Below are 25,853 nucleotides of genomic sequence, written 5' to 3' on the forward strand. Positions count from 1 at the left end.
AGAAAAATAAACAGATACATTCCCTGCCCACAGTGATCTTACAGTCTAAAGGGAAAGACAGACATTACTATAAATAAATAAAATTACAGATATGGACATAAGTGGACTGGAAACCCAAGATCAAGAGATGGCAATTGATCCCTTGGTCAGCTTTGTAAACTGGTGGAAAGAGCACCAGCTCTTGAGAATCAGCACAGTCTAGTGGATAGAGCACAGGCCTAGGAGTCAGAAGCCCTAGGTTCTAATCCCGCCTCTGCCACTTGACTGCTGTGTGACCTTGGGAAAATCACTTCACTTCTCTGTGCTTCAGTTCCCTCATCTGTAAAACAGGGATTAAAACTGTGAGACCCACGTGGGACACGGACTGTGTTCAACTTGATTAGCTTGTCCATGCTGTTTGCTCACAAGGAGTTTCTGGTCTGGAGGAGGAGAGGAAGCAGACTCAAACTATGAACCAGGGGTCTAGGGGAATTTGGGAGGGGGTGTGATCCTCTTCTGGGATGGAAGTTAAGACTGAAGAGCAAGGTGGAGGATATTGATGATGGTGACATATATTAGTATTTACTATGCACTAAGCACTATACTCCCCTCTCAGGTTCGCACCTGGAGAGTTTCCAGTCCTCTACCAGTCTCGACTAAGGGAGGGAGAATCAAGCAGAGGCATACCCATTCCATTTCTAGCTTGGGCAATGGCTAGTGAGTGGAAGGCCATCTGCTACAAGTCAAAACTCACCCGTGCTGGGCAGCAGTGGAATGGGAAAGAGTCTAGGGCAGAGACTAAGGTTTTCTGCGTGGAAGGAGGCAATGCTAAACCACTTCCAGATTTTTACCAAGAAAACTCCACTACCAGAACGTTTGCAGGTGGAGGTGGGGCGTTCTGGGAGAGATGTGTCCATGGTGCCGCTTAGGGTTGGAGATGACTGGACGGCATAAGACAAGCACTGTACTAAGTGCTGAGGGGATACAAGATAATCAGATCAAACACAGTGAGTTCCTGGCCCACACAGAGCTACGGTGTCTATAAGATGGAGGGTGAGGAGGAATTTTATCCTTATTTTACAAATGAGGAAGCAAACTCAGGCCTAGAGAGGTTAAGCAGCACTGGAAAGACCATGGGCCTGGGAGTCAGAGGACCTGGATTCTAATCCTGGTTCTGCCACTTGTCTGCGGTGTGACCTTGGTCAAGTTGCTTCACTTTTCTGTGCCTCAGTTTCCTCAACTGTACAGTGGGGATACATTATCTGTTCTCCCTCCTTGTTAGACAGTGAGCCTGATGGGGGACAGGGACTGTGTCCAACCTGACCACCTTGTAGCTATCAGAGCTTAGAACAGTGCCTGATACATACTAAGCGCTGAACAAATACCATTTAAAAATGAGTAAAATTAAAAACTTGTCCAGGGTCACCAGCAGGCAAGTGGCAGAGCAGGGATTAGAACCTGGGTCCTCTTACTCCCAGAACAAGGCACTATGCAGCAGACACAGTGGACATTTTGAAATATGATTTGCCCATCTAATCTGGTCTTGTCTTGTGTCGTCGAGTTGTTTCTGACCCATAGCGATACAATAGACACATATCTCCCAAAATAATAATAATAATAATAATAATAATAATAGTATTTATCAAGCACTCACTATGTGCAAAGCACTGTTCTAAGCACTGGGGAGGTTACAAGGTGATCAGGTTGTCCCACGGGGGGCTCACAGTCTTAATCCCCATTTTACAGGTGAGGTAACTGAGGCATAGAGAAGTGAAGTGACTTGCCCAAAGTCACACAGCTGACAATTGGTGGAGCCGGGATTTGAACCCTTGAACACCCCACTCTCCATCTGCAATCATTCTGGTAGTGGATCCATAGAGTTTTCTTGGTAAAAATACGGAAGCTGTTTAGCACTGCTGCCTTCCATGCAGTAAACTTGAGTCTACACCCTTGACTCTTTCCCATACTGCTGCTGCCCAGCATGGGTGAGTTTTGACTTGTAGCAGATTGCCTTTCACTCGCTAGCCACTACCCAAGCTAGAAATGGAATGGGTAGGCCTCTGTTTGACTCTCCCTCCCATAGCTGAGACTGGTAGAGTACTGGAAACTCTCCAGGTGTGACCCTGAGAGGGGGGGCCTGTCTAACAGAACCCAGAAATCCACTTCCCAGTATGGGCATCTCATCTTGGCTGTGATCGCCTTCACACCCTTCCTGGTTCGAGCTCCAGACCCCTCTGGGGACTTGGGGATGCAATACCTCCCCTTGACCTACATGACCCCGCTGGGGAGTCCCACCCAGACTGAACATTTCCTCAGTGATTTGGCCATTGCACTGCACCCTAGGGATGCTCAATAAATGCAATCCCCACCCCCAGCACCAAGGTGGCTTCTGATACTCAATGCCACCATCTCCTTGCCCTTTCCTCACAGAGGCAGAAATGGCTCCCAGAATGTTTCAGTCTACGAGCCCAGCATGTTCCCTCTGTGGTCCAAGGCCAACCGGACAGACACTGACTCTTCCCACTGTTCAAAGCCTTATTGAAGGCACATCTCCAAGAGGCCTTCCCTCACTAAGCCCTCCTTTCCTCTTCTCCCACTCCCTTCTGCATCCCCCTGAATTGCTCCCTTTATTCAACCGCCCCTCCTCCCAGCCCCAAAGCACTTATGTACATATCTAGTGAGAAGTAGCTTGGACTACTGGGTAGAGCACGAATCTGGGAGACAGAAGGACACGAGTTCAAATCCTGGCTCTGCCACTTGTCTGTTTGACCTTGGGCAACTCACTTCATTTCTCTGGGCCTCAGTTCCCTCATATGTAAAATGGGGTTTAAGACTGTGAGCTCCGTGTCGGACATGGACTGTGTCCAACCTAACTTGTATCTACCCCAGTGCTTATAATAGTGCTTAGCACATAGTAAGTATTTTAACAAATGCCATTATTGTTATTACTATTATCTGTAATCTATTTATATTTATATCTGTGTCTCCCTCTAGACTGTAAGCTCTTTGCAGGCAGGGAATGTGCTTGTTTACTGTTGTATTCCTCTGTCCCCAGTGCTTAGAACAGTGCTCTGCACACAGTAAGCTCTCAATAAGCACAGCTGACTGACTGACTCCTGAGCCCCCAGGGTCAGGTGGGTGTCTTGGAGGGGAGACCCTGGATTCTGTTCTTTGGATAAACACACGTCGGTTGTCTTCCAGCTCAGAACCTTGGTTCTGGGACATACTTATACACCTCTGCCCCAAATCATTAACCTCCTACAGGCTGTCTCTCATCGTGCAGATGAGGAAAGAATTGTTCAAAAGGGATGTCTGCCTTTTGGGTAGAGACGACCTCAGGGGTTAGATCTGTGGTGTTCACTCTCTATCTCCATCCCCTGGCCCACTTGAATATTATTTTCATACTTGTACACTTGCAAATCCTTAGTGGGGCTTTCCCCTCTCAGATCCCGCCAACGCTAGGCACATCAAGAAGGGTTTTGTTCCTCAGGGCTGGAATTAAACGCCACTTTTCAGGTCCTCTTCTCGCTTGGCTATGGGTTTCAGTTCTGTCTCTGGATGATAGAAATCAGAGGGCGATTTCGTGGCAGGATAAAGCCCCCTTGGATTACCTGCATTTCACATTAAGCTATCGGCTGTGGTGCATCTGAAACTGATCATCTAGGACCTTTGAATTGAAAGATTTGTCCAATTTCAATCCGTCCTGAAACTTTTTTTATTAGATTATCCACTCGCCAGAAAACCATTAAAAACTTAGAGGTAAAAATGGACAGCGAACCCTTCCAAAGAATTATCCACTAGCCAGAAAAACATTAAAAATTTAGAGGTAAAAATGAACAGTGAACCCTTCCAAAGAGTTAGTTGGTCTGAATTTTATGTTTGATTTTGTTTTTTAAATGGTATTAGTTAAGCCCTTACTATGTAATAATAATAATAATAATAATGGTATTTGTTAAGCACTTACTATGAGCCAAGCACTGTTCTAAGCACTAGGGTAGATAAAAGGTTGTGAGGTTGAATGTAGTCCCTGTCCCTAGTGGGGCTCACAGTATTAATCCCCATTTTACAGATGAGGTAACTGAGGCACAGAGAAGTGAAGTGACTTGCCCGGGGTCACACAGCAGACAAGTGGTGGAGATGGGATTAGAACACAGATCCTTCTGGCTCCCATGCCTGTGCTCTATCCACTATGCCATGCTGCTCCTCTAAGTGCCAGGCACAGTACTAAGCACTGAGGTAATAACAAGATAATCAGGTTGGACACAGTCCTTGTCCCACATGGGACTCAGAATCCCCATTTTACAGATGAGGTAACTGAGACACAGAGGATTTAAGTGATTTTCCCAAGCTCACACGGTAGACAACTGGTGGAACTGGGATTTGTCTCCACGACTTGTCTGCTGTGTGACCTTGAGCAAGTCATTTAACTTCTCTGTACCTCAGGTACTTCGTCTGTAAAAGAGAAATTAAGACTGTGAGCCCAATGTGGGACAGGGACTCAGTGTGGCCCCATTTCCTTGTATCCACCCTAGCGCTTACTACAGTGCCTGGCACATAGTATGTGCTTAACAAATACCACAGATATTATTATAGCAATATCTCCTTAGCATGAGTGAGAGCCAGAGCCATCCGAGAGAACAGCTAAACTCCTACTAAAATCACAACTCCTCCATGGAAGCCTTTCCCTCAGTAATCTCTCATCTCAAATCTCAAAAAACTCTCCTGTCCAACCCCCACAGTGGTAGCCCATACACCTCCTCACCCAGCAGCAGTTCCTCACCGTCGTCACTGAGGCACTCGATCAGCTCTCCCCGCCTACCTATCCTTGTTCCTCTCCCAGGACAACCTGCACACTTTTCTCCTGTAACATCAGTACTAATAATTATGGTACCTGTTATGAGCTTACTGTGCTAAACACTGGGGTAGATACAGGCTAATCAGGTTGGACACAGTCCCTGTCCCACAAGGGGCTCAAATTCATTCATTCAATCATATTTATTGAGCGCTTACTGTGTGCAGAGCACTGTACTGAGCGCTTGGGAAGTACAAGTTGGCAACATATAGAGACGGTCCCTACCCAACAACGGGCTCACAGTCTAGAATAATAATAATAATAATAATAGCATTTGTTAAGCACTTACTATGTGCATAGCACTGTTCTGAGCACTGGGGGGATACAAGATGATTAGGTTGTCCCAAGTGGGGCTCAGTCTTAATACCCGTTTTACAGAAGAGGAAACTGAGGCTCAGAGAAGTGAAGTGACTTGCCCGATGTCACATAGCAGACATGTGGCGGAGTCAGAATTCGAACCCTTGACCTCTGGCTCCAAAGCCCGGGCTCTTTCCACTGGGCCATGCTGCTTCTCACAGTTTTCATCCTCATTTTACAGATGAGGGAATAAAGCATAGAGAAGTGAAGTGATTTGCACAAGGTCACACAGCAGACAAGTGGCAGATAGGGGATTAGAACCCAGGTCCTTCTGACTCCCTGGCCCATGCTCTATTCACTGACCCACGCTGCTTCTCATCAACCTACACCCTGAGTCTCGCTCTCGTCTCTTTGATGTGATTGATTTCTTGCTCAGACCCTCCCTCCTGTCCGACGGGCCACCTCTCTCCCCCAGTCAATCTGCGCATCAGGCAGAAACTCCTCACCCTCAGCTTCAAGGCTCTCCACCACCTCGCCCCCTCCTACCTCACCTCCCTTCTCTCCTTCTACAGCCCACCCCGCACCCTCTGCTCCTCTGCGGCTAATCTCCTCACCGTGCCTCATTCTCGCCTATCCTGCCGGTGACCCCAGGCCCACATCATCCCCCTGACCTGGAATGCCCTCCCTCTGCCCATCCGCCAAGCTAGCTCTCTTCCTCCCTTCAAGGCCCTACTGAGAGCTCACCTTCTCCAGGAGGCCTTCCCAGACTGAACCCCCTCCTTCCTCTCCCCCTTGTCCCCCTCTCCACTCCCCCGTCTTACCTCCTTCCCTTCCCCACAGCACCTGTATATATGTATATATGTTTGTACATATTTATTACTCTATTTGTTTATTTATTTATTTTATTTGTACATATCTATTCTATTTATTTTATTTTGTTAATATGTTTGGTTTTGTTCTCTGTCTCCCCCTTCCAGACTGGGAGCCCACTGTTGGGTAGGGACTGTCTCTATATGTTGCCAACTTGTACTTCCCAAGTGCTTAGTACAGTGCTCTGTAAGCGCTCAATAAATACGATTGATTGATTGATTGATTGATCTTCTCGGCCCTGCTGAAACAATGTCTCTTCCAGGAAGCCTGCCCTGACTAATCTCTCACCTCCCCACCCTGTTTTTCCCTCTCTACTGCATCACCCATTCACTTGGGGCCTCATTCCCTAAGCACTTAAGCAATTACCCCACCCCCACCACCACAGCCCTGATGAACGTATCTTTAAACTCGATTGTTTCCCAGACCTGAAATTTACTTTAATGTCATTCACCTCAGTTAGGCCATAAGCTTCGTAAAGGTAGGGATCACATCCACTAACTCTGTTGTTCTCTCCCAAGTGCTTAGACCAATACCCTGCCCAGAGAAAGCGCTCTGTAAATACCAATGATCGATCCAGAGGGGTCAACTTGGGAGTCAGAAGGACCTGGGTTCTAATCCCAGCTCCACCACTTGCCTGCTGTGTGATCTTGGGCAAGCCACTTCACTTCTCTGGGCCTCAGTTACCTCATCTGCAAAATGGGGATCAAGACTGTGAGCCCTATGCGATCCCCCTCTAGACAGTAAGCTCCTTGAGGGCAGGGAATATGCCTGTTTATTGTTATATTGTACTCTCCCAAGTACTTAGAATGGTGCACACAGAAAGCACGCCAAAAATAAGATTGACTAACTAGGTGGGACATGAACTGTGTCCAACCTGATTAGCTTGTATCTACCTAGCACTTTCATTCCCTTAATCGTATTTATTGAGCGCTTACTATGTGCAGAGCACTGTACTAAGCGCTTGGAAAGTACAGTTCAGCAACAAATAGAGACAATTCCTACCCAACAACAGGCTCACAATCTAGAAGCGGGGAGACAGACATCAAAACAAGCACTTTGTACACAGTGCCTGGCACATAATATGTGTTTAACAAATACCATTAAAAAAACCCAAAAGCACTTTCTATTGTGAGCATGGAGGCGAGGGCGGAACAAGGATCAAAGAACCAAATGGCCAGCAAGCCGCCATTTTGGATCTTTCCAGACCAGACTAGAAACATCCAAATTCTGTCTGAGTGATCAGATGAGTGAAGCTGGAGATCGAGTCCATACAACTATGGGGACCATCACCCCTACTGACCCCATGTACACCCATGCTCCGTCCACTCCCATCGAAGAGTATCTCATGAAACGTGCCTCGTGCCTGCTCTTTCAAAACTCACCGGCCCCACCACTGAATACTTCCACCTTCCAGCCTTTAATTCATGGTTTTCTGCTCTGGTTGTGTTACTTCATTATGATGAGGCTGTGATTCACCTAACCACGACAACAATTTATTCATTCCCCGCATAACTCAGTGGGCAGAGCCGGGCCAACAGTTCAAGCTTTGTGTAAGCCCTGGCTCCCTAACTGAGCTCTGCCCTTTGTGCCAGAAATCAACACCTCCCAGTGGCTGAATCAGTCAGGTAATTTAGCTCCTGTGAGACCCTCTCCTTGCTTTCCAGAGCCTCCTGCCATACAGATCTTTTCTAGACTAATTCGGTACCCCTTTGCTCATCAGCTGCAGGGAAGAAAAGTTCTTTGTTGGTTGTTGTCAGGGATAGTAGTTAACAACAACAATGCCAATAATAACTATTATTATTCTTATCATATTTGTTAAGCACTATGTTCCAGGCACTGCACCAAGAGCTGGAGTGGATACGAGATAATTGGGTTGGACACAGTCCCCGCCCCACATAGGGATCACAGTCTTAATTCTCATTATAATAATACTAATAATAACAATTATGGTATTTGTTAAGTACTTACTATGTGCCAGGGACTGTACTAAGTGCTGAGGTAGATACAAGATAATAGGCTTTGACATATAGTCCCTGTCCCACATAGGTCTCATAGTCTTAATCCCCATTTTACAGATGAAGGAACTGAGGCCCAGATAAGTTAAGTGACTTGCCTTAGGTCATCCAGCAGACAATTGATAGAGCTGGGATTAATAATAATAATAATAATAGCATTTATTAAGTGCTTACTAAGTGCAAAGCACTGTTCTAAGAGCTAGGGAGGTTACAAGATGATCAGCTTGTCTGATGGGGGGCTCACAATCTGAAACCCCAATTTACAGATGAGGTAACTGAGGCACAGATAAGTTAAGTGATTTGCCCAAAGTCACACAGCTGGCAATTGGCGGAGCCGGGATTAGAACCCAGTTCCTCTATTAGGCCATGCTACTTCTACTCTTCAGTTTCCTCACTTTAAAAAGGGGTCTGGAAAGGGTCTTCAAGGGGGTCCAGAGTGAGAAGGGGAGGAATCCAGAAAGGGTTTAGAAAAGGAATCTGGAGGGGGAAGGTCTAGAGAAAATCAAGAGAAATAACGGCAGAAAAAAATAAGGCAAAGACATTTATTGAGCATTTACTGTGTGCAGAGTGCTGAGGGAAAGTGTAAGTACAATAGAGTTGTTAGACAAAATACCTGCCCTCCAGGAGCTTACAGTCTGGTGGGAAAGAAGTTATTATTAATAGTATTCATAGTATTTATTAAGTGATTACTATATGCCAGGGACTGTTCTAAGTGCTGGGATAGATATAAGGTAATCAGGTTGGACACAGTCCCTGTTCCACATGAGGCTCACAGTCTTGATCCCCATCTTACAAATGAGGTAAATGAGGCCCAGAGAAGTGAAGTGACTTGTCCAAGGTAACACAGCAGACATGTGGCAAAGCCAGGATTAGAACCCATGTCTTCTGACTCCCAGGTCTGTGTTCTTTCCACTAGGCAACACTGCTTCTCAGGAGGAAAGACAAAATCCCTATCTGTATCTTTACCAAGAAAACTCTATGAAAACTCTATGGACACACATACCAGAATGACTTTATGGCAGAAGATGGGAGGTTCTGGAGAGGGTGTGTCCATGGAGTTGCTACGGGTCGGAAATGACTTGAAGGCATTTGAAGACTGTGTGCAGAGCACTATACGAGGAGCTTTGGAGAGTATAGTATAACAGAGTTGGTATATACATTCCCTGCCCAGAATGAGCTTCCATAGTCCCTCAAAGAATATCCAGTGGCCTTTGGCCAAAATGAAGCCATTCATGCCCCCCTGGCAACTCAAGATAGAAACATGTCCAGTGGACCCTTTTTTTCTCGGGCCTTCCCAACCTTTGACGGGGTAAACCATAATCAGTCAGTCAATCATATTTATTGAGACTTACCGTGTGCAGAGCACTGTACTAAGAGCTTGGGAGAGGACAATATGACAAAAAACAGACTCCTTTCCTGCCCACAATGAGCTTACACAAGCAAGTCCCAGTCAAGCCACTCAGAGAGGGTTCTGGGAGTTACTATGTCCCATGGGAACTGGTTCCTAAGCAAGGGGTCAAGTGAGGGCAGCTTCTAACACTTGCCAGGCCCCGATCCAGATCTCTGGTCCGCCGCCCAAAGAGGCAGAGTGAGAGAGCAGCAGGGACTACCACAAGGAAATACCGGAACTATTTTCCTGGGCCTGAAGGAGTGCAATTCCCTAATCCCCAAGGGAATTCCAGGGGGGCTGCAGAGAGCCCTGCTGACTGGATCTGCCCAACCCATCCCCCGTGTGAGACAGCGGAGGAGGATCTAGGCCAAGAGGAAGGAAGCAGCATGGTGTAGGGGAAAGAGCCTGGGCCTGGGAGTCAGAAGGTCAAGTGTTCTGATCCCAGCTCTGCCACTTGTCTGCTGTGTGACCTTGGGCAAGTTGCTTCACTTCTCTGGGCCTTAGTTACCTCATCAGTAAAATGGGGTTTGAGACGGTGAGCCCCAGGTGGGACAGGGACTGTGTCCAACCTGATTTGCTTGTATTCCCTTAATCGCTTAGTACAGTGCCTGGCACACAGTAAGCACTTAACAAGTGCCAAAATTATTGTTGTCATTATTATTATTATTATTATTATTATTATTATTATTAATAATAATAATAATAATAAGGAAGGCCCATCAGGGGAGTTTCAGTCAGTCAGTTGTGTTTATTGAGCACTTACTGTGTGAAGAGCACTGTACTAAGCACTTGGGAGAGTACACTACAACAATATAACCTACATCGAGCTAATAGTCTAGAGGGGAAGACAGATATTAATATAAATAAATTAATTACAGATAAGTACATAAGTTCTGTGGGGCTGGGACACAGGGATGAATTAGGGGAGAAAGTCAGGGTGATGCAGAAGAAAGTGGGAGAAGAGGAAAGGAGGTCTTAGGGAAGGCCTTTTGAAGGAGATGTGCCTTCAATAGATTCACAACAGGGCACGTGAAAGGGCCCCAGGTGATATTTGGCCCACCCCTAATGCCACAACACTTATGTAACTTATGTACATACCTTCAAATTATGTATTATAAATTACTTCCTTATTCATATTAACATCTGTCTCCCCCTCTATAATGTAAGCCCATTAATGGCAGGGAACATGTCTGCTAATTCTGTTGCATTGTATTCTCCCAAATGCTTAGTACATTGCTCTACACATAGTAAGTGCTCAATAAATATGATAATTGATGAGAACCCACCCACCCAGATGATACATCCGATAGATGAGAGGGATAAAAAAAAACCATCAAAAGAAATGAATTAAGGGGGAAGGAGGGAAGGACAGACGAGATCGCCGTTGTGAAGGCGGGTTGATAATACCTTCGTCTTCTCCGCGCTTAATTTGGAGGCATTAACAGACAACCAAAGCTGAGCCCCAAAAGGCAATTACTCAGACAGTGAGGACCTCAGGGACCCACGTCCACGTCAGGGTGTCGTCAGCTTCTGTTGCCTCACGAGAGACTTCAAATCACCCGGCCCGGAGAGAGCACAGGTGAAAATAACTTGGCCCAGAGGAACCTAGGAGAACAAAATGAAACTCTTTCCCAGCAAGGCTTGAGAATCTATCTTTGCACTCCTCCCCTGGAAGGCCATTTATCCAAGAAAATTGTCAGGAGAAAAATCCTCCTCTGACAACTTCACGGCAGGGGGAACACCGACCCAGTGACCTTCTGTCCTTCAGAGGCCTCTGCAAACACAACAAGGAGAAGGATGAAAGCCAAAGCCACGTCTGACAGCCATCAGTTTGTCTCTGATACGTTTCTACCTCCGGGATATATGGCAGACATTATTCACTGCTCCTTTCTCATGTGTCATTATACAAATCTCAGGCAATTACCACTTAAAACAATCTGAAGTTCGTAACTTTCCGGTGCGATCCTCCTGCAGATTTGTTAGCTCAGGAAAGCCTCAAATTATACAATTTATGAAACCCCCGTCCAATTTTTAAACTCAAACGTGTTATTACAGAGATTAGAGATGCACTGTTACAATTATGGTAATGTTGATGTGTGGACAGATAATTGGCAACAGAAAGTTGTTCTGAACTCCGTCTATTTATAGAGAAATGATTTGCACTCTCTCAAGGCAAACATATGGGCCATAAAAGCAGAGGACAAAAAACCCAAATGAAAAGGCGAGGAAGGAAACCGTAATTAGGGCTGGTCTGGCTTTATGTAAATCAGGTAGTACGTTCAAAACAGCGATCGACTCTGCATTTAATAAAATGTATTGAGCAAATGGTGAATTACTTAATAAATCTAAATAAAAATATTTTGTTCCATCTCCAAAATGAACAGCAGGACCATCTGCTACCCGGGAACTGAATGTTAGCAGCTCACAATGTTACCGAATTCTTTTGCTCTCAGCAGGTTGCAAGATTTTAATTTTTAGCCTTCTGCTAAATTACAAGGCCCGTCAGTCAACTGTTGGAGATATTTTGAGTAGAGAGATTTATACAAACACACAAGACTCAGTAGACTCACAGCACAATATCTTTTACACTCAACGTGATAGAAATCCCGGGTTGTTTTCGAACAGAATTACATCTCTTCTGGAAATATCCTAAGCAAGAGTCGGAAGAAAAATTATTTAGGGTGATGAGCCACACGACTGCCTTTTGTTGTGGTTAAAATCATCCATTGTCAACCCAGCAAAGGCTGTCGCTGAGGTATTATGGGTGGGACGCATTCAACCCAAGTGGGCCAAACATTCACAGTTGGGAGATTGCAAATTCGGGCGGCAGTAGAATAGGGAGGAAGTTGCTCTCAAAACTGAGTGGATTGGACTCCTTTCTCATCTTTCTTTTCAAGGGTGACTTGAATCACCATCTCCTGGAGAAATTTCATCTCTAGCCACTTGGATGATCACTATTGTTGGCTCTGAACAACAACAACAATAATAGTGATCATAGCAATAATTCCTTGTTTTGGAAAAGTGCTCTCATTTCTCCAAAGCGTTTTCACATTGTACTGTCCCAAGCGTTTAATACGGTGCTCTGCACACACTAAGTGCTCAATAAATGCCAGGGAGCAATTGCGGGATTGATCAGTCATCCCTTTATATCCTCCCAATATCCCAGCTCCGCTGCTTGCAGGCTGCTGGGCCTCAGTTTCCTCGTCTGTAAAACTGGGGATTAAATATACCCCCCTTAGACCGTGAGTCTCATGTGGGACAGGTAATGTTCCTGATCTGATTTTATTGTGCTTAGGCCAGTGCTTAGCAAATATTTGGCACAAAGTAAAAACACTTTCAATCCCCCCTCAGCCCCACAGCCCTTAGGTACATATCCATATTTATTTATATTACTGTCTGCCTCTCTTCTAGTCTGTAACATCCTTGTGGGCAGGGAACCTGTCTAACAACTCTATTGTATTGTACTCTTCCAAGCTCTTAGTACGGTGCTCTGCACACAGAAAACCCTCAATAAATATGACAATGAATGAATGAATGCTCTGCACAAAGTAAGTGCTCAATAAATGCCATTGATAGGTGAACAAATAGCACAATGGGAGAGAGTTGGGGGGATATATCTCGAATCCCATTTTAAAGATAAAGAAACTAAGTCCAAGAGAGGTTAAGTGACTTGCTAAATGTCATGCAGAAGGCCCCGGACAGAGCTGGGACTAGAATCTGGGTCTCTTGGAATTCCGGGCTTGTGTTTCTTCTACTTCAACTACAGCCCAGCCCTGTTCATCCTTGTGTGTCTCTTTGTGCTTGGTACAGTGTCTTACACCAAGTCAGCACTTCACAGGAAGTCTGCATCTGTTGAGAAAGATCAGATCTATTTCCTGTATTGTACTCTCCCAATCACCCAGTACAGTCCTTTGCAAAGGGTAAGTGCTCAAGAAACACTCTTCATTTGATTGGGAAGGAATTTGGGATCATGGTTAGAGTATGGGCCAGGAGTCAAAGGGAGCTTGGTTCTAGTCCCGGCTCGGCTGCGTGTCTGCTGAGTCACTTCACTTTTCTGGGCCTCAGTTACCTCATCTGTAAAATGGGGTTTGAGACTGGGGAGCCCCATGTGGGACAAGGACTGTGTCCAACCTGATTAACTGTATATACCCCAGTGCTTAGATAAGGGCTTGGCACATAGTAAACACTTAGCAAGTACCATAAGTATTATTATTATTATTATTATTATTATTATTATTATTATTATTAAGGGCCTCTCTACTGATCCCCCTCCCCAGCCCAACCATTAGTGAGGGCCACACACTACAAGCTGAATGCTGTGGATGAGATTTCCTTGCTAAAATGGAGGCAGTTTATAACCCGCAGGTCTCTGACAGTGGTTATCAAACAAGCTCAGCTCCCTACCTGCTATAAAGCCAGCGGCCTCTGAGGGAAATTGGCAATTTTCAAGTCATAACAAGAACCCTGTAATTATCCCGAGTAACGATCAATACAGTGCTCAGTAGAGTGGGGTCTGAAGAAGTGGCTTTTTAGCAGACTCTGAGCCTGATGACAGAGAAGGACTCCTCTTCCAGGGGTGGGGGACTGCTTTGTCCCACCTGTTGCCTGGAAGTCCTGGCCTCCTGACACCCTTGAGAGGATTTTGTAAGATTCCCCTCACTCCCCCTTCCCACCCTAAATGTGAGCCTGCACAGCCAAGCCCAGGAGTGGAAGAGTTAGCCCAAGGCCAAGCAAGGTTTGTGGACCAAATCTGACCATTCTGGCAGGATGGCCACCCACCCACCTCTCAGCAGGGCTGCCCCCTGACCAGTCGGGACATGGCACAGGACGCTTGTAGGACTGGGATTCTTTATTTCCTGCTCAGTTCCTGCAGCCAGGTTCCACAGCTTGGAAGTGGTCCTGAAGCCAATGGGGACACTCTAGACTGTAAACCCGTATGGGCAGGGAACGCTTCTACTAATTCTGTTGGATTGAACTTTCCAAAGTGCTTTGTACAGTGCTTTGCACATAGTAAGTACCCAATAAATACCATTGATTGATCATTCATTCATTCATTCAGTTGTATTTATTGAGCAGTTACTGTATGCAGTGCACTGTACTAAGCGCTTGGAAAGTGCAATTTGACAACAGAGACAATCCATACCCAACAACGGGCTCACAGTCTAGAATGGGGGAGACAGACAACAAAACAAGAAGACAGGCATTAGTAGCATCAAAATAGATAAATAGAATTATAGACATATACACATCATTAATAAAATAAATACAATAATAAATGTGGACAAATATACACAAGTGCTGTGAGGCGGGGAGGGGGAGGTAGAGCAGAAGGAGGGAGTAGGGGTGATGGGGAGGGGAGGAGGAGCAGAGGAAAAGGGGGGCTCAGTCTGAGAAGGCCTCCTGGAGGAGGAGAGCTCTCAGTAGGGCTTTGAAGCGGGGAAGAGAGCTAGTTTGGCAGATGTAAGGAGGGAGGGCATTCCAGGCCAGAGGTAGGACGTAGGCCAGGGGGCCGATGGCAGGACAGGCAAGAACGAGGCCCAGTGAGGAGGTTAGTGGCGGCAGAGGAACGGAGTGTGTGGGCTGGGCTATAGAAGGAGAGAAGGGAAGTGAGGTAGCAGGGAGTGAGGTGATAGAATGACTGAGACCCGAGGTTCCTACTGGAGAAATGCTACCAGGTCCTTATGACGTTATGATGCTCTCTGCCTGCTTCTTCTTTTTAATGGTATTCCTTATGCACTTACTATGCATCAGGCACTGTACTAAGCGGTGGGGTAGATACAAGCTAATCAGGTTGGACACAGTCCTTGTCCCACATGGGGCTCATGGTCTCAATACGCATTTTACAGAAGAGATACCTGAGGCCCAAGGAAATGAAGTGACTTGTCTGAGGTTACACAGCAGACAAATGGCAGAGCCAGGTTTAGAACCCATGTTTTTCTGACTCCCAGGCCTGTGCTAGATCCACTACACCATACTGCTTCTCTGTAAAATGGGGATTAGATATCTGTCTTCCTTCCCCCTTAGCCTGAGAGCACCCTGTGAGAGAATGTCTAATTCGCCTCTAATTAGATTGTGTCTAATCTGTATGTGTCTACCCCAGTGCTTGAAACCTAGGAAACATTTAACAAATACCACAATCGCTTTTATTATTATTTGCACTAATCCCTAGCCAATCCTGCCTTCTAGAGCCTTGAGAGAGTTGAGGCAGAGACTGTCTAGACATAAGCTCATTGTGGGCTGGGAATATGTCCTTTTATTGTTCTAGTGTACGCTCCCAAGCAGTTAGTATAGTGCTCTGCACAGAGCAAGCACTCAATAAATACCATTGACTGACTGACCGAGAACATTGGAGGTTATGCCTCCTCCAACCACCAGCCTAGCAGGCTGCAAGTAAAGTCGGAGGATACAGCTCTCTGAGAGCCTTTCGTTCAGTTGGTGAAAATATATTTTTTGCATTTCTGAGGGATTATCACATCATTTTTTGAGGAACACATAAGTTTTGTGATTCACTCTCTTTTCAGCCCTTGCCTATGTCAGAATTTCCACACTCCTGGGAAGAGCCAAAAAAATCCATATTTTCCTTTTTCCCATTCTGCAAATTACCCTTCCAGCAGGAACCTTTGCTGAGAGCTCAGAAACTTTTTTTTTTTTTACAGTATTTGTTAAGCACTTACAACATGCCAGACACTGGACTAAGGTCTGGGATAGAGACAAGATAATCAGGTTGGACAGAGTCTCTGTCCCACATAGAGCTCACAGCCTTAATTCCCATTCTGCAGATGAGGTAACTAAGGCACAGAGTAGTGAAGTGACTTGTCAAAAGTCACCCAGCAGGAAAATGGCGGAGACAGCATTAGAACTCAGATCCTTATACTCCCAGACCTGTGCTTTTTCCACTAGGCCAAACTGCTTCTCAAAAATGCCTCTTACCATTGGCTTGAAACCAATCAATCTGTTCTCCAACTCCAAGCTTACCTGGCTGATTTTCTTTTTTTTGGTATTTTCTAACCCAGGAGGGCTCATGGTCTAAGTAGATAGAGAACAATCAATAAGTCATGTTTGTTGAGTGCTTACTGTGTACAGAGCACTATATTAAACGCTCAGGAGAGTACAATAGAACAGAGTTAGTGGACGAGTTCCCTGCCCACAGTGAGTTTACTGTTTAGAAGGGGAAAATAGGAGAGAAGCAGCATGGCCCAGGGGAAAGACCACTGGTCTGGAAGTCTGAGGACCTGGGTTCTGATTCCTGCTCCACCACTAATTGTCTGCTGTGTGACTTTGGGCAAGTCACTTCACTTCTCTGTGCCTCAGTTTCCTCATCTGTAAAATGGGGATTAAATCCTACTCCCACCTAATTAGACCATGAGCCCCCTGAGGGACAAAGACTGTGTCTAACCTGATTATCTTGTATCTTCCCAGTGCTTAATATGGTGCTTGGCACATAATAAGGGTTTAAGAAATGCCATAAAAAAAACAAACAAAAAACAGGTATTGAATTCCCATTTTACAGATGAGAAAACTGAAGCACAGAAAAGTTAAGTGACAAGTGGCAGAGCCGGGATTAGAACCCAGTTCCTCTGACTCCTAGGGCCAGAGTTATTTCCACTAGGCCACACCTATCTCCTACTACAACCTACCTAATGCCAATCTACTCACTGCACTTCAACCTCATCTTTTTAATCCCCTACCCACATGGTCCCTCTGGCCTGGAGCTCCCTCCCCATTCATATCTGACAGACCACCTCTCTTCACACCTTCAAAGCCTTATTAAAATCCCAAGAAGCCTTCCCAAACTAAGCCCTCATTTCCCTGGCTCACCCCTCCCTTCTGCATCACCTATGCATCTTTTGAATGGTATTTGTTAAGCGTTTATTACGGATCACACACTATTCTAAGCACTGGGGTAGATTCAAATTTATCAGGTTGGATTTATTACTCTTTAGCTTTTTTATATTCCCCACTCCCCCAGCCCCCCAAAACTTATTTACATATCCATCTGCAATTTAACTTGGATTATATATCACAAATTATTTATAATCGTTGGTCTCCCCCTTTATGCTGTAAACTCTCTATGGTCAGGGAATGTGTCTACCAACTCTTGTACTGTCCTCTCCTAAGCGCTTAGTACATTGATCATAGTACGTACTCAATAAATACCTCTGATGGATTAATGATATCTGTTTCCCCATCTAGTCCGCAAATGCCTTGTGGGCAGGGACCCTCTCTACCTGATCTGTTGTACTGTACTCACCCAAGTGCTTAGTATAGTGCTCTACACACTGTAAGCACTCAATAAATGCCACCGATCTACCGATTAATCGATTTATTTGTACTGATGTTTGTCTCCCCCCCTCTAGACTGTGAGCTCGTTGTGGGCAGGGAATGTCACTGTTTATTGTTGCACTGTACTTTCTCAAGTGCTTAGCACAGTCCTCTGTATATATGTAGCACTCAGTAAATATGGTTGAATGAATGATTGGTTGAGTTTCACTCCCTTGACTCTTCAAGAGGGCTAGGTTGGGGGTCTCTAAATTCACCTGGGACACCACAATCTTTTCCCTCCTTCCAGTCAGCACCTAGTTTTCACCTAACTGAACGGAAGAAGGGAGGCTCCTCCCTTCTAGATATCCTTTCAGGCTTGGGGAAAATAAGTGTTGAGAGTTCTAAGTAGCCCAATCTGCATATTCATTTAAAAGAGCCAGAAAACAAAGAAAGGGACTCAAAGTCAGCCCTGGGGCAGCTCTGCATTGCTCACTGACAAGTTATGCAGAATTCTTGCGTGAAAATGTACTGGCGGCTTTAACCATGTTTATCCTAGCAACAAGATTTCCGCCCATCAATTCCTGTCCTTTCTGTCATCAACTCGCTTTTGCTGTCCACAAGCATTAGCTCAACCAAATCCATTTGACCAGCAAAATGAGAGCAGGGAGGGTGGAGGAATGGTGTTGATACTGGTTGGATTTTTATTTTAATCCAGTGTGCTGCTGATCCTGTGGATGGCAATCCACAGAAATGTAGGATGTAGGAATGATGAAATCACCATCTTCACCATGACAAAAATAAATTCGAAGCAAATTCACTTTGGGCCTGGATCTGGGGGAGTGGGGAGTTTTCTTGCCCAAATTCCCCAAACCTCAGTTCTGTTAACCTGACCTGCATTCACTAAAGGAGCATGTCCAAGGGCATTAGCTTGGAAGGGAGTTATTTCAGAGCTGGGGCTACCAGAATGGGGATATCTCGATACCCACGGACACTGGGAAGCTGCATGGCCTAGTGGAAAGTCAGTGCCCTCATCTGTAAAATGGGGATTCAATATCGGCTCCTCCTCTTCACAGCCTTATTGAAAGAGCATCTCCTCCAAGAGGCCTTCCCTAACTAAACCCTCCTTTCCTCTTCTCCCTTCTCTCTCTTTATTCATCTCCCTTCCAGCCCCACAGCACTCATGTACTTATCTGTAATTTATTTCTTTCTATTAATGTCTGTCTCCCCCTCAAGACTGCAAGCTCATTGTGGGCAGGGATTGTGCCCGTTTATAGTTCTACTGTCCACTCTCAATTGCTTAGTACAGTGCTCTGCACACAGTAAACACTCAATAAACACGATTGACTGACTGACTGATGTGGAAAGAGCCCGGGCTTTGGAGTCAGAGGTCATGGGTTCAAATTCCGGCCCCACCAATTGTCAGCTGTGTGACTTTGGGCACGTCACTTAACTTCTCTGGGCCTCAGTTACCTCATCTGTAAAATGGGGATTAAGACTGTGAGCCCCCCGTGGGACAACCTGATCACCTTGTAACCTCCCCAGCGCTTAGAACAGTGCTTTGCATATAGTAAGTGCTTAATAAATGCCATCAGTATCATCATTTCCTTGGCCTGTATTACTGTCAAAACTCTTCGTGACCCTCCCCCTCCCCACTACCCACCCTGCCCCCGGCCCACCAAACATACCTACGACCCTGTCCCTCTCCCCCTCACTGCATACCCCAAGAATGCTCTGCATTTTTCCGAAAAGGAAGGAGCTGTCCAGATAGATGGTGAACATCAGAAAGCAGCAAGCTCTTTACTGTATAAACCAGTCAAACAAGAGTAGTGATCTATTATCAAGCTGAAAAGACATTTTTCCTCCTATTGTGCTGCTACCCAATGTAGACAATACACTCCCTCTATTTGTATTTTCTTCGGCTCACCTAGAAGATACAATTAGAAATCGCATTAATTCCCAGGAGCCTTGTTATGTCAATACCACCAATATAGAGCAGGCAAGGCAGACACTGAAACTCAGATAAAATGCGGCAGAGTCCCACCCAGTTACCTGGAGGCAACTCAACATTTTAACACTGGCAGGGACTTTAGCATGACTTATGGCGAAGTGGATAGAGCAAGGGCTGAGAGTCAGGGGTTCTAATTCTGGCTCCGCCACTTGTTTGCTGTGTGACCTTAGGCAAGTCACTTCACTTCTCTGGGCCTCAGTTACTTCATCTGTAAAACAGGGATTAAGACAGCTCCACAAGGAACAGGGGCTGTGTCCAACTTGATTACCTTTTATCTACCCCAGTGCTTAGAACAGTGCCTGGCACATAGTAAGCGCTTACCAAATACCATCATCATTATTATGATTATTATTATTACATTTTAACCTGAGAAGTTTAACCTGTCACAATGAACTGAGGGGCTGCTTCTGAAAGTGGGGAGATCAAGAGGGTAGGGTGGGGGAGGTGGTGGTCTCAGAGTGGCTGAAGGGACCATCTTGCAGGAGAATACCTTTCTCCCCCTCTAGACTGTCAGCTCCTTGTGAGCAGGGATTGCATCCACCAACTGTTGTTGTATTGTACTTTTCCAAGGACTCAGTACAGTGCTCTACACTCAGCAAGCATTAACCAGTACAGTGCTTCATGCAGTGCCTGGCATTTAGTAAGGCAATTTACTGCACACTTGCCGCATGGTAAACCCTGCACTAAGCATTTGGGAGAGTGAAATAGAAGACCCAGGATCACTGCCCTCCAAGAGCTAAACACATCCTGAGCAAACAAAAATGATTTTCAAGTCATGGAGCAGGAAGAAGAGCAAAGCTATAAGTAGCAGCAGCAAGAATGTCAGGATGAAATAGCTGAATAACTGCATGCGCAATTGAATATACATATATTCAACAGTGCCAAGGGTACGTCTCCAGCCCTGATCTCTCTCCCTCCTTCCTGTGTCGCATCTCCTCCTGCCTTTAAGCCATCTCTACTTGGATGTCCTCCCACCACCTCAAAATGAACAAGTCCATAACAGAGCTCCTTATCTCACCCAAACCATGATTTTCCCATCGCTGTAGATGGCACCCCCATCCCTTCTGTCTCAAGGGCCTGTAACCTTTATGTTAACCTTGACTCCTCTCTCTCATTCAACCCACCTATTCAATCCATCACCAAATCCTGTCAGTCCCACCTTCACAATGTCGCTGAAGTCTGCCCTTTCCTCTCCATCCATACTGCTGTCATGTGAATAAGATCATTCATCTTATCCTACCTGGATTACTGCTACAGCCTTCTTGCTGACGTCCCAGGCTCCTGTCTCTCCCCTCTCCAGTTCATACTTCACGTTGCTGCCCAGATCTTTTTTCTACAAAAACTTTCTGGACACGTCACCCTGCTCCTCAAAAATCTCCATTGGTTGCCCAACCACCTGCATATCTAACAAAAACACCTCTCCATTGGCTTTAAAGCACTCCATCACCTTGCCCTCTCCTACCTCACCTCGCTTCTCTCCTTCTACGACCCAGCTCACATACTTCACTCCTCTGGTGCTAACCTTCTCACTGTGCCTCAATCTCACCTGCCTCACCACTGAACCCTAGCCTACATCCTACTTCAGGCCTGGAATGTCCTCCCTCCTCTAATCCAACAGAGGACCACTTTCCCCCACTTCAAAGCCTTATTGAAGGCACAACTCCAAGAGGCCTTCCCAGTCTAAGCCCCACTTTTCTTCATCTCCCACTCCCTTCTGCGTCGCCCTGAGTGCATATCTGCAATTTTATTTATTTGTATTGATGGTCTGCCACCCCAACTCTGGACTACGAGTTCTTTGTGGGTAGGAAATGTCACTGTTTATTGTTGTATTGTACTTTCCCAAGTGCTTAGTACAGTGCTCTGCACACAGTAAGCGCTCAATAAATAACAATTGAATGAACAAGTGAATGATTCTAGAAACATAGATGCTGAGGTTGAGCATTAGGCTGACCATTTCGGTTGTTGAGATTTCAACCAGGAAGGCTTCCTGGAGGAGGTGGGATTTGGGAGGGTTTTATAGATGTAGAGATACGTGACTGGACATATTTGAAGTTCCAGTCAGAGGGCGGGTATGATATGCATCAGGATGAAAATAGTTGAAGAATTGAATGTACAAAAAGGATACATTTAATTCCTAGCTCTTTTGTCATATTTGTTAAATACTTACTAAATGCCAGGCACCGCATTAAGCACTGGGGTAGATACAAGCTAATCAGGTTTGGACACAGTTCATGTCCCACATGAGACTCACAGTCTTAATCCCCATATTACAAATAGGGTAGTTGAGGCATAGAGAAGTGAAGTGACTTGTCCAGAGTCACACAGCAGACAAGTGGCAGAGCTGGGAAGAGAACCCAGGTCCTTCTGACTCCCAGGCCTATGCTGTATCCACTAGGCCACGCTGCTTTGGCACTTATGTTCATAAGTATAAATGCTGGTCATTTGTCTGTGGCATGTCCTTGGGCAAATCACTTCACTTTTCATGCCTCATTTTCCTCATCTGTAAAATGGGAATTAAGACTGTGGGTCCCTTGTGGGACAGGGATAGTGTCCAACCTGATTATCTCGTATCTGCCTGTCCCGAGGTGACCCTTGGGTACCGGCCATCTCAAGGTCAAAAGCTATCTCGTGACCACCTGAGCCAGCAGGCGGAACTTGGAAGTGAGGGTGGGATACCGCCCCCACGACCAAATCTGCTAGATTGACAGCCCAAGCTGGGAATACAGAAGGTGTCCCTCACCCCCGTGCCAATCAAATTAGGTATGGAGGAGGCGGGGAGGGCAGAGATTGGATAGACTGAGGCCGGAAGCTGGAATGGCCTAGGGGCACAGGCAATAAATACCTGTCACCTCTGACCTTCGGGGTCAGAACGCCAGGACGAACGCCAGGACACGCAGTAGCAGGAGCAGCCGCAGCAGCAGCAGCCCACGTGTCTCTCCCTGCCCAGAAGGCCAGATGCCCGCTCTACAACCAGAACCAACACACTGAGGCAAGGGCCGCGGGATGGGTGAGTGTCTCGTGGGTGGGACCCAGGTATCCCGCTGCTGATGGGAATTATGAGTGGATTCCTCCCATGTAGGGAGAGCACATTGTGAGAGCTAGCCGCCCACCACGTGCGTGGGTAATGTAATGAATTCTTCCCATGTGGGAAAGTAAGTGGATTCTTCCCGAGTGGGAAGTGCACATGGGTGAGAGTTAACCAACTCACCCACGTGCGATTAACGGATGATTGTGTTCCTCCCGTGTAGGGAAGCTCTAATATTGCTAATTGATTATATTCCTCCCAAAAGGGAAGCTCAATCCATTGCGCCTAAACAATTACATAAATTCAATTCACCTCGCGGAATAAATTTTATATAAAACTTAGGCTTTCCGTCCCCGGCCTCTCTCTCTCTTGCCTCGCCGATCACTGAACGAACCCGTCCCCAGACGACGGGTGACACTGCCCCCAGTGCTCAGTAAAGTGACTGACACATAGTGCTTAACAAGTATCATTTAAAAAAACAACAAACGTGTTTAGGGCAGTATGTGGAACGAATGAATCAATCAATCAATCAGTAGTATTTATTGAGTGCAAACTCCACACAGAGCACTGTACTAAGTGACTGGGAATGTGCAACAAGTTTAGCAGACACAATCCCTGTCCATAATGAGTTTGCAGTCTAGAGTGAAGAGGAGGGCAATTCAGTAGCCTGCTGGCCAAGACCCAGGGCAAAAGATTGCATCAACAGTGGCTGGAGATGCCTTCCCTGACTCCCAGGGGTCATTTCTCTTTTGTGGCCTGGGGAAAAAGAGGTCTGACTTTCTGGATGACACTGGCCCCGGGGGTGACGCCCACTGCTTCAAGATAATCCTGGGGAAGAGCCTCTGTCCCCCTTTAGTTAGAGGTGGAGTAGATGAAATAGAAGCAGTTTCTTCAAACATCTCCTTCCAAAGGCTGGCAAGTCACTTCACTTCTCTGTGCCTGAGTTACCTCATCTGTACAGTGGGGAATAAGACTGTGAGCCCCCTGTGAGACATGGATGGTGTCCAACTTGATTAGCTTGCATCTACCCCAGCGCTTAGTACAGTGCCTGGCATATAGAAAGCACTTAGACACAGCATGGGAAGCAGCAGGCCTGGGAGTCAGAAGGACCTGAGTTCTAATCCCAGCCCTGGCACATGTCTGCTGTGGGACCTTGGGCAAGTTCCTTCACTTCTCCGGGCTTCAGTTCCCTCATCTATAAAATAGGGATTAAGACTGTGAGCCCTACGTGGGACAGGGACTGTGACCAACCCAACTACCTTGTATCTATCCCAGTGCTTAGTACAGTGCCTGGTACATAGTAAGCACTTAACAAATACCACAGTTGTTAATTATTAATAATAATAATACCATAAAAAGGGTTGGGATTGAGTCCTGAATTATTGGAGGAAAAGTCTTTGAAATGCTGTTAGGCCCAGAAACCACCAGTCCCAGAGACCCCGATAAATCATTGTCATTGTTGTCAATCATATTTATTGAGCACTTAGTGCGCAGAGCACTGTACTAAGCACTTGGGAAGAGTATGCTATACCATCTGGTAGACTCCAATTGAAACAATGGTACTTTTGAGCTCTTACTATGCACAGAGCATTGAACTAAGCACTTGGGAAAGCACAATACAACAGAATTGGGCAGAGATTGTCTCTGTTGCTGAACTGTACTTTCCAAATGCTTAGTACAGTGCTCTGCACACAGTAAGCGCTCAATAAATACGATTGAAAGAATGAATTCATAATAATAATTGTGCTATTTGTTAAGTGCTTATTATGTGGCAGGCACTGTACTAAGAGCTGGGGTGGATACAAGTGAATATGGTTGGACATAGTCCCTGTCATCATCAATCATATTTATTGAGCACTTACTATGTGCAGAGCACTGTACTAAGCGCTTGGGAAGTACAAATTGGCAACATATAGAGACAGTCCCTACCCAACAGTGGGCTCACAGTCTAAAAGGGGAATGTGGGGCTCACAGTCTCCACCCCCATTTTACAGACGAGGTAACTAAGGCATAGAGAAGTAAAGTGATTTGTCCAAGGTCACCCAGCAGACACGCAGCATAGCCGGGATTAGAACCCAGGCCGGTGTTCTATTTACTACACCGCGCTGCTTCCCATGCTCCCTTCCCATAATGAGCTGACTGTTTTCAGAGGTCAGATTTCCTTTTTCAATTCCTCCAGTGACTCCCCCAGGGTGACCCCAGGCAGGAAATAACATCCTGTCAGACAGACCAGGAAGGACAACTGGCAATACGGCAGCCATCTCCAGTTCTGCTACTGGATCCTCTGGAGAAACGGGAAGTGGCACACCTCAGCAATGCCGGGAGCCCCCACGACCCCCAATGAGAATGCCACTTCCCTCCCCGCCCACCCAGATGCCTTTCTGGGGTCCAGCGGAGCCCACCCAACTCCCCTTACCCCTTGCCTCCAGCTGGTTGCGGCCAGGCGTCAATGAACCAGTTCTCGCCCTGTGGCCTCTTGGTCCCAAGATTCCCCCGGGGGCGTTGGGGTGGGGGCGGTGGATAGTCACGCCATGAGAAGCCCCTCAAGAGAAAGCAGAATTAGATTTCCTCTCCAAACGGGGCCTTGTCGAGTCAATGAACCAAATTACCCACCAAGCAAATATCAACTCGAATAATGAAACCTAGTAAGTTTTCATTAGCTTCTCGAAGGAGGGCCGCAGAGCTATGGAAAGAAATGAACACACAAAGCCTGCTATCTTGCTGTCCCAGAAAGGGAAACACAAAGGTCAAGAGGAGGTGACTTGAGAGAATAAACTGATAAAAATCACAGGGTTCTGTTGAGGCGGACTCTTTAGAGGGGTAAGGAGACAGAAGGTATTTCCATTCTGGTGCTTCCCTTTGGTTCTGACTTCATTGTCCAGGCTGGCCTGTTGCCCGCTTGGTTCTCACAAAAAGACGACGTTGCATCCCAAACACCAACTACAGCGGAGGTAAGACAGACCTTTCCCCTCCCCTATCCCCCTGCACCCTCCCCAACATAAGGCTTTCCATTGTAGAGCCAAAGTTAAATCTTCTCTGTTTGCTCGTGTTTCACATGGAAATGAAAGCCAAGCAGCTAAGCAGAGCATAATTATGGCATTCGAGTTGCTAATTATAATCCCACAATGAAATCATTGCTTCTAGGTGAATACCAC

At 46.1% G+C, this 25,853-nt stretch overlaps 2 non-coding genes across 2 annotated transcripts; one reads left to right on the top strand and one right to left on the bottom strand.

The window, feature by feature from the left end:
- The first annotated feature begins 585 nt into the window (after positions 1-585).
- LOC119946287 lies at positions 586-723 on the top strand. The gene has a single exon (XR_005456393.1). It is a non-coding gene; the product is annotated as a small nucleolar RNA SNORA7 (small nucleolar RNA).
- Positions 724-1,974: 1,251 nt separating this feature from the next.
- LOC119946310 lies at positions 1,975-2,112 on the bottom strand. Its single transcript, XR_005456416.1, has one exon. It is a non-coding gene; the product is annotated as a small nucleolar RNA SNORA7 (small nucleolar RNA).
- Positions 2,113-25,853: the final 23,741 nt, after the last annotated feature.

Source organism: Tachyglossus aculeatus, chromosome 26, assembly GCF_015852505.1.
Source record: "Tachyglossus aculeatus isolate mTacAcu1 chromosome 26, mTacAcu1.pri, whole genome shotgun sequence".
In the NCBI taxonomy this organism is placed as follows: domain Eukaryota; kingdom Metazoa; phylum Chordata; class Mammalia; order Monotremata; family Tachyglossidae; genus Tachyglossus; species Tachyglossus aculeatus.